The sequence below is a fragment of the Calliphora vicina genome, chromosome 3, assembly GCF_958450345.1.
Source record: "Calliphora vicina chromosome 3, idCalVici1.1, whole genome shotgun sequence".
Taxonomy (NCBI): Eukaryota; Metazoa; Arthropoda; class Insecta; order Diptera; family Calliphoridae; genus Calliphora; species Calliphora vicina.
Window position 1 is genome coordinate 63,534,575 of NC_088782.1, and position 9,798 is coordinate 63,544,372.

The following is a 9,798-nucleotide window of genomic DNA, read 5'->3' on the forward strand; positions in this document are numbered from 1 at the left end:
ATTGTTTAAATAAATGATTACTAAAGTAGACTTATAACTGGTGTCATTATATTTACATATGTTCAGACTTGATTGACTCATACTTCATACTTGTTATTATTCATGTTGTATATAAATACATACTAAGAAAATATCATCATGATTCATAAACATATATAATAAATTCATTTGCCAAGTTTTTCTATTAATTAGACTACAAGTTTGTTTGGAACCGACATAAATCTGAGTACTATAATATTATGATGAATCGATGTGATGTTAATTTGTGAGATTCGTCTTAAAAATAGAATTCTTTGAAACACTAGGATTTCGTAAACCTTGTGCGAGAAGTACAGCTTGCAATTATGAAGATATTTCGATAAAATTTGGTACATATTATTATATATATTATATATTCAGCCCAATTACGAAGCCTATTGAAACTGGCTGAAATCGGTTCATTATTTTTCCTAGCCGCCATACAAATATCCTCTCGAAATTGGACTTTATCGGTCATAAATGTATAATTTATATAAATATCTACTTATATAAATATCATTAGGGTGACAAGATCTCATATGGGGGAAAAAACTTTCGAAATCTTGTTCGTCTGGACTCCACAAAAGGATTCCCCTTTTCGAGATATTGAGATTTGAGCTCGATTAAACGACGTTAACCCGTGCCCCTCAATGTTTTGAGGTTCATTTAAAGGGTGAAAAATGCAATTTTTTCAGTTTTTGTAAAAATTTTGCCATTAAAAAATTACTTTTGCAATTTGATTTAAAAGAATAGACATGTATATGCAATTGTCGTTTTAATGAGATATAAAATACTAAAATTGGTTAGAAAATGTTAATGTTATTAAAAATTCGTGTCTCAGGCCACTAGAACAATAAATGTAGGAACAAAATTAACATATTCAAGAAATATTAAAATAAAAGATAATTTTTTCTTAACATATATCCATATTTACTTCTATATGACTTTTTGTCTTCGTATAATATCGTTAACCTATTCGCAGGTATGACCAAAAAAATATAATTTTTTTAACCGCAGTTTCAAATATCCATTTTCAAATTTTTCAAAATTTTATATCAGATTATTTTTATCTTCACACTAGGATTTATTGACAGTATAATAAGGGAAAAAATGTGAAAAAATTATGACAATACCTGCTATAGTTTTTCCGTACCTTCGATTTAAGTTTTTCGATTTTCGAGAAAAACAAATTTGTTGACCATATTTTGGCGAATGAGTCCAATTTCCTTACTGTTATGCATTTTAAGTAAAACCTGTTAAGAATATTATAGTACAGGTAGAGATGCCAAACGGGGAATCCCGAAGCCCGGAATTTTTTAATTTTAAATCCCGGGATTTTCGGGATTTTCCAAATCCCGTTTTTCATAAATAAATAGGGGAAATTGTCATTTTGTGTGCCTTTTTTATGCATTTTGACATTCTACATGCCCGAATATCGCAAAGAGATGTTCAGCAAAGTTGTTAAGCTCAACTCCTGCTACAACATCTGTATATATAAAAATGAAATGGTCCATGTATGTAATGGCATCACGTGAGAACGGCTGAAGCGATTTGGCTGATTTTTTTTATTCGATTCGAAATTTTCAGGAGATGGTTTGTAAAGAAAAAAATTCAAAAATTCCGGCTAAAACTTGGAAATAATTGAGTCCAGTCAACTGCAATTAAAAAGCTCCCTAAAGTATGCAGTACAAATTTAGATATTTTATTTGTTAATAAATAAGAACAGGCAGTTGTATGTGGGAGAAACTTGAAGAACAAATATTAGTAAATGCTACCGGGCGAAGCCGGGGCGGTCAACTAGTAGTTAATAAAGGAAAGCGGTATTTTTGGTTTTCCTAGAGTGGGGCTCTGGAAAATCAATTCTTCACATTTTCTTGTAAGTTGTCTAACAAAACTCAATTTAAATCCTCTTCAAACGAAATTGATTTTATCTCAGATGAGGAGCTCAAACAAAATGAAAATATTTCGATTGCTCAAAGGCTAAAAGATATTATTAATAAATGTAAAAAATCCAAATAACAATAACGATTGCAGATTTGTTATAAGTATTTGCAAACGGTTTTGTCAATATGAAAGATGTTTTTCGGCAGCAACATATGTCGGAAACAAAATTCGTTCCAGAATGGCAGACAAAACCATAGATGCAATAGTATGCTTTTTAGTGTCTAATAAAAATTAATTTCTAAATAAAAAAATACTTTCAATTGTAAAGACATAATTATGTACGTTTCATTCTTATAATTTTCGGGATTTTAGATTTCCCGAAAATCCCGAAACCCCGGGTCGGGATTTCGGTATTCTTTACCAAATCCCGATCCCCGGGGATCGGGGTTTTTTGTAGCGCTTGACAAGGAGATTATATATGTGTAATGGTTTTGAAATCGGAACACAGCCGAAGAAAAGGGATCGTTTTAAAAATTGAACATACCCGAGGTGTCCTACTTTGGGTAACCCTGACCGCACCCCTGGTGGGCCCATGCAGTCAAAATTCAAATCTTGAACTCGGTAACACTTCTTCTTTGCACATATCCAATTTCATTGAAATCGGACTAAGGGTTAAGAAGTTTTGTGGGTGAACTTTTTTGACAACCGCGAAAAAGTAATAACATTTTTTTAATTAACTTTCAATGGTTTATTCGACTATGCTAGGGCCATTTTGATATTTGCAAAATATGTAAAAAAGTTAAAGCCTATGCACATGTTACGTAATTAAATGACGCTCGGCCCATAATCGATCATAGCTTCCATTTAGCCTTGATTGAGCAATAGAGCTCATTACTAAGAACTGTTAGGATTGCTTGATAGTAGACCATAGTTCTATTAAATTTTATATTTACGATATAAGTTCTAAGAGTATTAATTACCAGCAAATGCCTTTAGGATTAATTTATTGTTGTCCACGCTTTCATACTTATTACATCTTAAAATAAATTGGAAATGCCATATTCAAATAAATATTTATATTATTTTTAACAAAAATATAAATCTTAATAATGCGAATATTTTTAACCAAAGCAAATAAATAAAATTATGAATGTTTATACTTAGTTTTAATTCGATTTAACGATATTTTTACTTTCAACCACAATGAGCAAGTTGTTCGTGGAATTCCTGGATCTTTAACTGAATATCAACATATAAAAATATCATATAAAAGCTGTTTAGAATGTCAAATATTCATCAGTACCCAGTGGTATTTTGTGTGTTAATTGTCAAAAGTATTAAAAATCTTCTCAACCTCCAACAATTATGAAACTGTTACAATTATTGCTGGTAGTAAGCTGCATTATAGCTGTTGTATTGGCTGATCCTGTAAGTAGTATTTTCTATGTTATTTTTATAAAAAGGAATATTATTTTTTTTTAATTTATTAGATTTTTAGGCCAATGAATCGCATGACTGTAAGAAGGCCTCCATCTTATAAAAATGGTCCTGCACAAAGAGAGTATCATAATGAGAGGAAGGCGTACAAAACGATTTCACATATAGTCGATCATATAAATAATAATTTAGTTAATACTGTGGATGAACCAGCTAATAACAATGAATGATGCTGTTTCGAATTTTGAATCCTGACATGACTGACATAATTGGGGTATTCACACGGTTTACTATTTGGTCGTATTGACATAATGTCCTAATATATTAGATAGTTTAAACAAATTTTTGTTGTGTTTCAAACAAAAAAATTCTAAACTAATAATACTTTTGAACTAGGTTTATTGTTTTGTCATAAAATAATACTTTTATTAAAAACACAACAACAACTATTAAGACATTATGACAATATGACTAATAGCAGACCGTGTGAATATCCCAAATGTATTAATATATATTGTATCTGCCGTTGTATATATGTCAAAATTCATAATTATACTAAAACTGAAATAAAATGTAAATTGCCATAAAAAAGACACACTGCAAATTGTTTAACAGGGATCAATGCTTCCCGGCGAGCGCTTCCTACTAAGTTATTATTGAGTTTTCATATGAAAATTAACTGAAACATATGCATATGTATATAAAACACCATAAAAAATCAGGCTAAATTAAAAAAAAATAAATCAATATACCTACACATGTAAGCTTATTTTTTGTAGATCTTCCCAAGGACTATTTTTATATCCTTCACCTTCTTGAGAAGGGTATATATAAGTTTGTAATTTCCACAATATAATTGAAATATTTGTATTTCTACTCTCTATTGTTTACATTCGGGTTGTGTACGTGTAAATTGACGAAAATCTTCGAATTCTGGACAATACTAGCGAGGAACTATGCTATAAAGTATATATATTCTGGATCCTTATAGATAGCGGAATCGATTAAGCCATGTCCGTCTGTGTGTCTGTTGAAATCAACTTTCCGAAGCCCTTCTAGCTCGGTTGCTATTCGAGAAAATCGGTCCACAAATGGCTGAGATATTAGGAAAAAACCAGGACAACCTCGATTTTAGACCTATGTATATCATTAATATAGACAATATGGATATCTAATGATTTAATTATTAAAATGGGCCCTAAACAAGCTCCAGCGGCGCTATGGGGGCTCAAAGTAGGGTACCTTCGACATGTAAAATTTTTAAACACGTGCCATTTTTTTGTTTCCCATCCGAGCTAGATCTTGAAAAAACATTCTTTATCTCTTATAATTCCCTTGCCATACCTTGGTCCGCTTTTTTAAAAATATAGGGCGCACTTTTAGACCGAATGGACTCGATTTTTTTGTTAGTTAGACAACTAAATTACCAACAACACACAAAATATTTCAGAGCAATATCAATTACGAATCCAAAAATAACAGATTTTAAATTTAAAAATTAAAAAAATAGTATATTTTTGCTGTTTTTTGGACAAAAAGTTGACATAACTCTTTTTTTTATTAAAAAACAACTTTCTTTAAGAACATATAACAATTTTATGTTTTTCTATAAAGTTTCTTTACGGAGAACATTTTGGTATAAAAAACATGTCCTATTTTTCGAACATGTCGGCCCTACGATCTTTGGAAATTGACCTATTTTTTATAAAAATTTCACATGTTCTAAAATCCCAAAGCTGGGATCAGAAAACGGAAAGCAGTTTTGGAAACCCTGATGTGTTCCCTATTCATCCCTAAAGTATTTTCCCAGCCCCAAAGGAAATGTGGACCCTGTATTTTGTCTATTACCATTTTTGGGATTTTAGCTTCAATTTTTAGGAATTGCGGGATTCCCTTTGACCTTTTGAAAAGTTTTTTTACACCTTGTTATTTAGAATGAGAAACTTAAAAAACACTGAAAACTTCATTGAGTTTCGTTAATAAATAAAGATTTTATTACATATTACATATTCATTGAGTTTCTAAAACTAAAATTTAAATCAAAATTTTAATAGGATTGCAAATATTAGGAACAATTTGATCCATATTTTTTCCGAGCTATATTTTTTTGTTTAGATAAGTTAATTTTTGGTCTTATAAAAAAAATTTCAAGTCAATATCTCAATTAGATTCAAAAATATGCCACTTTAAAACTCCGTTCTTCAAAAATATTGCACTTTTTCATACTAAAGAATTTGTATAAATTTTCTTAATGTGACTGAGCCAGAAACAATGATTTGAGTTGAAAATTTATAAAAAAAAATAGGACATGTTTTTTATACCAAAATGTTCTCCATAAAGAAACTTTATAGAAAAACATAAAATTGTTTTCTCAAGATCTAGCCGAGCGCTTTCCAAAAATATAAAATTCTTTGAAATCGGATGGGACGTGTTTAAAAATTTTACATATCGAAGGTACCCTACTTTGAGCACCCATAGCGCCGCCCCTGGATTATTTGTAGGGCCCAATTCAAATTTTATCCCGATCGGACCAGCCGTTTAGAAATTCCAGATTTATTTCCAAAAAAATTCGATACTGCCCCACTGTGCAACGTTACATGGGTATATAATTAAATATGAAAATAGTCGGTTATTATTTTCTGTTTTTTCTTTTGTTCGACCAGATTATTTACCGCCACTTCCCTGATTTTTTCAATATTTTAATGTCAGTTTGATCGATCATTTGAAATTCAGACCACTGCACAGATTTGTTAAAAATTTCGACAGCTTCTTTGGCTTTAATGTTGTCTTCAGTCGGCGTTGTAATACAGTCGTCATCATCGCCGGACTCTTCATGTAACAGGGTTATTGTTCCAATCTCTAATGTTTGCAGCAGTATATAATTCCTGAGGGCACAATATCTCTAGAAGATCTGATGCAGTAAGTTCCAAAGATCTAACCTCTGATTGCCATCTTTATTGTAAAACGCTCAAAGGAATATTATATTCCGGTTCGTCTTCATCATTTACCATATTCAAAATATTTTTCCAACAATTAGATAAAGGTTCTTTACCAACTCGGTTCCAGGATGCCTCTGGAATAGAAACGGCTTCTTTAAGTGTGATTTTTTTCATCGATTCAAGCAAATCCCCCTCTTTTGCAATAATTGTTGCCAGAAGACTATTCCTATAATGAAGTTTGGTGATTCTAATTGCATTTTGATCCATTGGCTGGATCAGAGCAGTTACATTTGGATTCAAGAACATAGCTTCTATAGAACCATCCACGAATTTTAGGTCGGATTCATGTGGATGGGATGGGGCATTTTCTATTAAGAGTAGAGTTTTTACTGGTAATCCTTTTTTTGTTAAAAAATTTGTAACCTTAATGTAAAAATAAAACTGTTAGAATCCCAACAGAACTCTTTTTTATGTTTTCTTACCTCTGGAACAAAACAGTTGTGAAACCATTCTTTAAAAATGGAAGAAGTCATCTGAGCAGACTTTTTAGATTTTCCTATTACTAAAAGTGTTATTTTGTGAGTCCCCGACGCATTTGAACAGCATAGAAATGTTATCCTTTGCTTCTCCATTTTCGCAGGAGCGCTTTTTGTCAATGACGTTACATAGGTCTTTTGTTGAAGAAGTTTCCAATATAATCCGGACTCATCGGCATTATACAACTGCTCATTGGATAAAGCCAAATCTTCTATCTTTGTTTTCAATCTTAGTTTAAAAGAATTTACCCACTGAGATTGGGCAGAAAGTTTTTCACCGCTTATCTCAAGGAGTCGTATTCCGTATCTCTTCTTAAATTTTTGTTGCCACCCATCGCAAGCATTAAAGCCATTCCCATTTTCACTCATGTTGTTGTGAAGTTGTTTAGCTTTCTCTTTTAACATCAACCCACTCACAGGGAGGTTTTTATGCCGCATACAAAGAAACCACTTATAGAGAGATTTTTGCTTTTGTGGAAGCTCTGACGATCGCAATGTTTTGCGTTTTCCGGGTCCATAAAATGTATTTTCAACACATTTTAAAATTTTATCTTTTTTATTTTTGATTGAACAAATCGTTGATTTTGCAACTTTATACTTTTTACTTAACACTGTAGCACTCGATCCTTTTTTAAAAAATTCTAGAATTTCCCATTTTTTATTTAAGGATAAAAACTTTCGATTATTTTTAGACATTTTTGAAAATTACTAACATTAAATGCCTTTAAAATAAAAGCCTACTATGTTATTTTAGCTTTTAACAAATTGGAAATTCCTAAAAACTAAAAAAAAATTGTTCACTATTTAGAGCCATTAAACTTTGTTCACTATTTAGAGCGCCCAGATTGTTCACATTAGTGGATAGTTCATTATATTGGAGTTCACTCAGAAATTGATTCTAAATCCATCGGTATACTTTAAGGTGGGTGTTAGACCAATATTTTTGGGCGTTACAAACATCTGCACAAATGCATTATACCCTCCCCACTATGGTGGTGTAGGGTATAAAAAGCTCCTGGTTATGATTTAATTACACCTTCCATGATTGGAAACCTACCAGATGCGGCAATTATTGTGCTCACAGTATTATTCAATGCGTAATTGTCTCTAAATTAGCAAATTTTACTTTACAAGCTTTTGCATTAAATTCTCTTTCCGGATCACATACAAATTGTATATAGTCCCGAAGAAAACTTTTTCTACAAAAGAAAAAATATATGGGCCTTTTTGGGAAAAAAATTAAAAAATACGGCACTTTTTACATGTTCCAACTTTGGATGTGTTTAACTTTTTATAGGGACAAGTTTTTTTTTTATTTTATTTAGAATTTTATCGCCAATATAGGTGATATTTAAAAAAAAAAACGTCGACCCTCCGTAGGCCCACCACATTTACAAAACCATTAAAAAAGCGTGCTAAATTAAAAAAAAATTAAGAATAAACCCAAAAATCTCCTCAACTAATAGAGATAAGATCTTCTTAAGCACTATTTGTATTTTTAATTTCAGCTCATTCGGATCATAAATGGATTTTTGGCTATTTTTAAAAAAAAATTAAGACCCGAGGTGACCAACTTTGAGGGGCAACGCACTGGACCCAATTAGCGCTAGTAAGCTGAACACTGCAAATCGAAATACTTACGTGAAATTTCGTAACAATATCTCCAATAATTCCCGATATACCGAATTATTTCCAAAACGAAACATTTCTAAACCACTGTGCGCTGTTGTTGAACCATCTTTGTTATTCTCTTGACAATGTTTAAATTAAACAAATTAAAGAATTTCCAAAATAAGAGTTGGAATTTATTTAATTTTTATATCGAAAACGGTATCATACAATTTCATGGCAAAACGATATCATAAGGAAAGGTACAATTCCAGAAATACTATCGTTTATGAAACGAAAACGATATCATGAAGTATTATTAAACTATCGGACTCTATATTGATTCAATTACCTTCAAGTGATAATGAATAAAGCCTTAAATATTAACATTTTTATTCAAATTAAATAGAATTTGTATATGTAAAATAATTATAATTAATCTAACACATTGAGTTAATTTCAGTGAGTATTCACATCCATATTGCCTTGAATAATAACACCATTGTTATGGACTCCACTGATTATATTCTAAAAATATTAATAGAAAAACAAATCAATTAAAATGACGATAATAAATGTTTCCATATAAATTGTATATAAAATGTATACGGAAATATCTTCTAAGTGAGATGAAGTGTTTTACAAAATAATTGAAGTAAAACTTACACCTCCTGGAGCAGCCATTGCACTAGCAACAATGCAAACAACTAGAAATAATAATTGAAATAGTTTCATATTTTTATTCAAGATTGAGCAACTTTTTTCCGCTGTAAAATTTCCTACAATACTATTGAGTATTTTAACATTTACTTGGTTTTTATATATTTTATATGTATGTAAGTTTACCCTACACCACATATTATGCGTTTTATGACACTCAAATATATTTCTAGTGCACTTGTGAATCATCTACTGAGTCGATTTAATGACATTTTTAGACCCACCACCATTTGAGTCCTTATAAAATTCTAAGACAATCTAGATTCTGTGTTCGTTTGGAAAAACTATGTAACTCCATTTTTTGAAAACACTCGAAAAACACACTAACATTTTAAACACATTTCATTAATTATTTAATATGAATTTATGTTATTATGCATTCGCATTAAACCAAATATTTTTTTTTTCATATTTTATTTATTGTATCTTCACAAAATAATGTGAACTATCAATAATTTGTTCAAATCTTAAATCTAAATATTAATTTTTATTTACGTCCCACCACAGTTGGACGAAAAACAAGTAAGAAAGTATGGTCGGTCAAGCCCGACCATATAATACCCTACACTAAGTAAAAGAGCAAAAACATTTTTCTTTTAAAATTTCAATAATTTATATTTTTGAGTGATTGGACTTTATCGGTCATAAATGTTTAA

The 9,798-nt window shown here is 30.7% G+C and overlaps 1 long non-coding RNA gene across 1 annotated transcript; it reads right to left on the minus strand.

Annotated features, from left to right (window-relative positions):
* Window positions 1-8,738: 8,738 nt before the first annotated feature.
* On the minus strand, window positions 8,739-9,202 carry LOC135953580 (uncharacterized). The gene is made up of 2 exons (XR_010576217.1): window positions 9,089-9,202; window positions 8,739-8,950 (listed from the first exon to the last, which is right to left on the minus strand). It is a non-coding gene; the product is annotated as an uncharacterized LOC135953580 (long non-coding RNA).
* Between the last annotated feature and the right edge of the window lie 596 nt (window positions 9,203-9,798).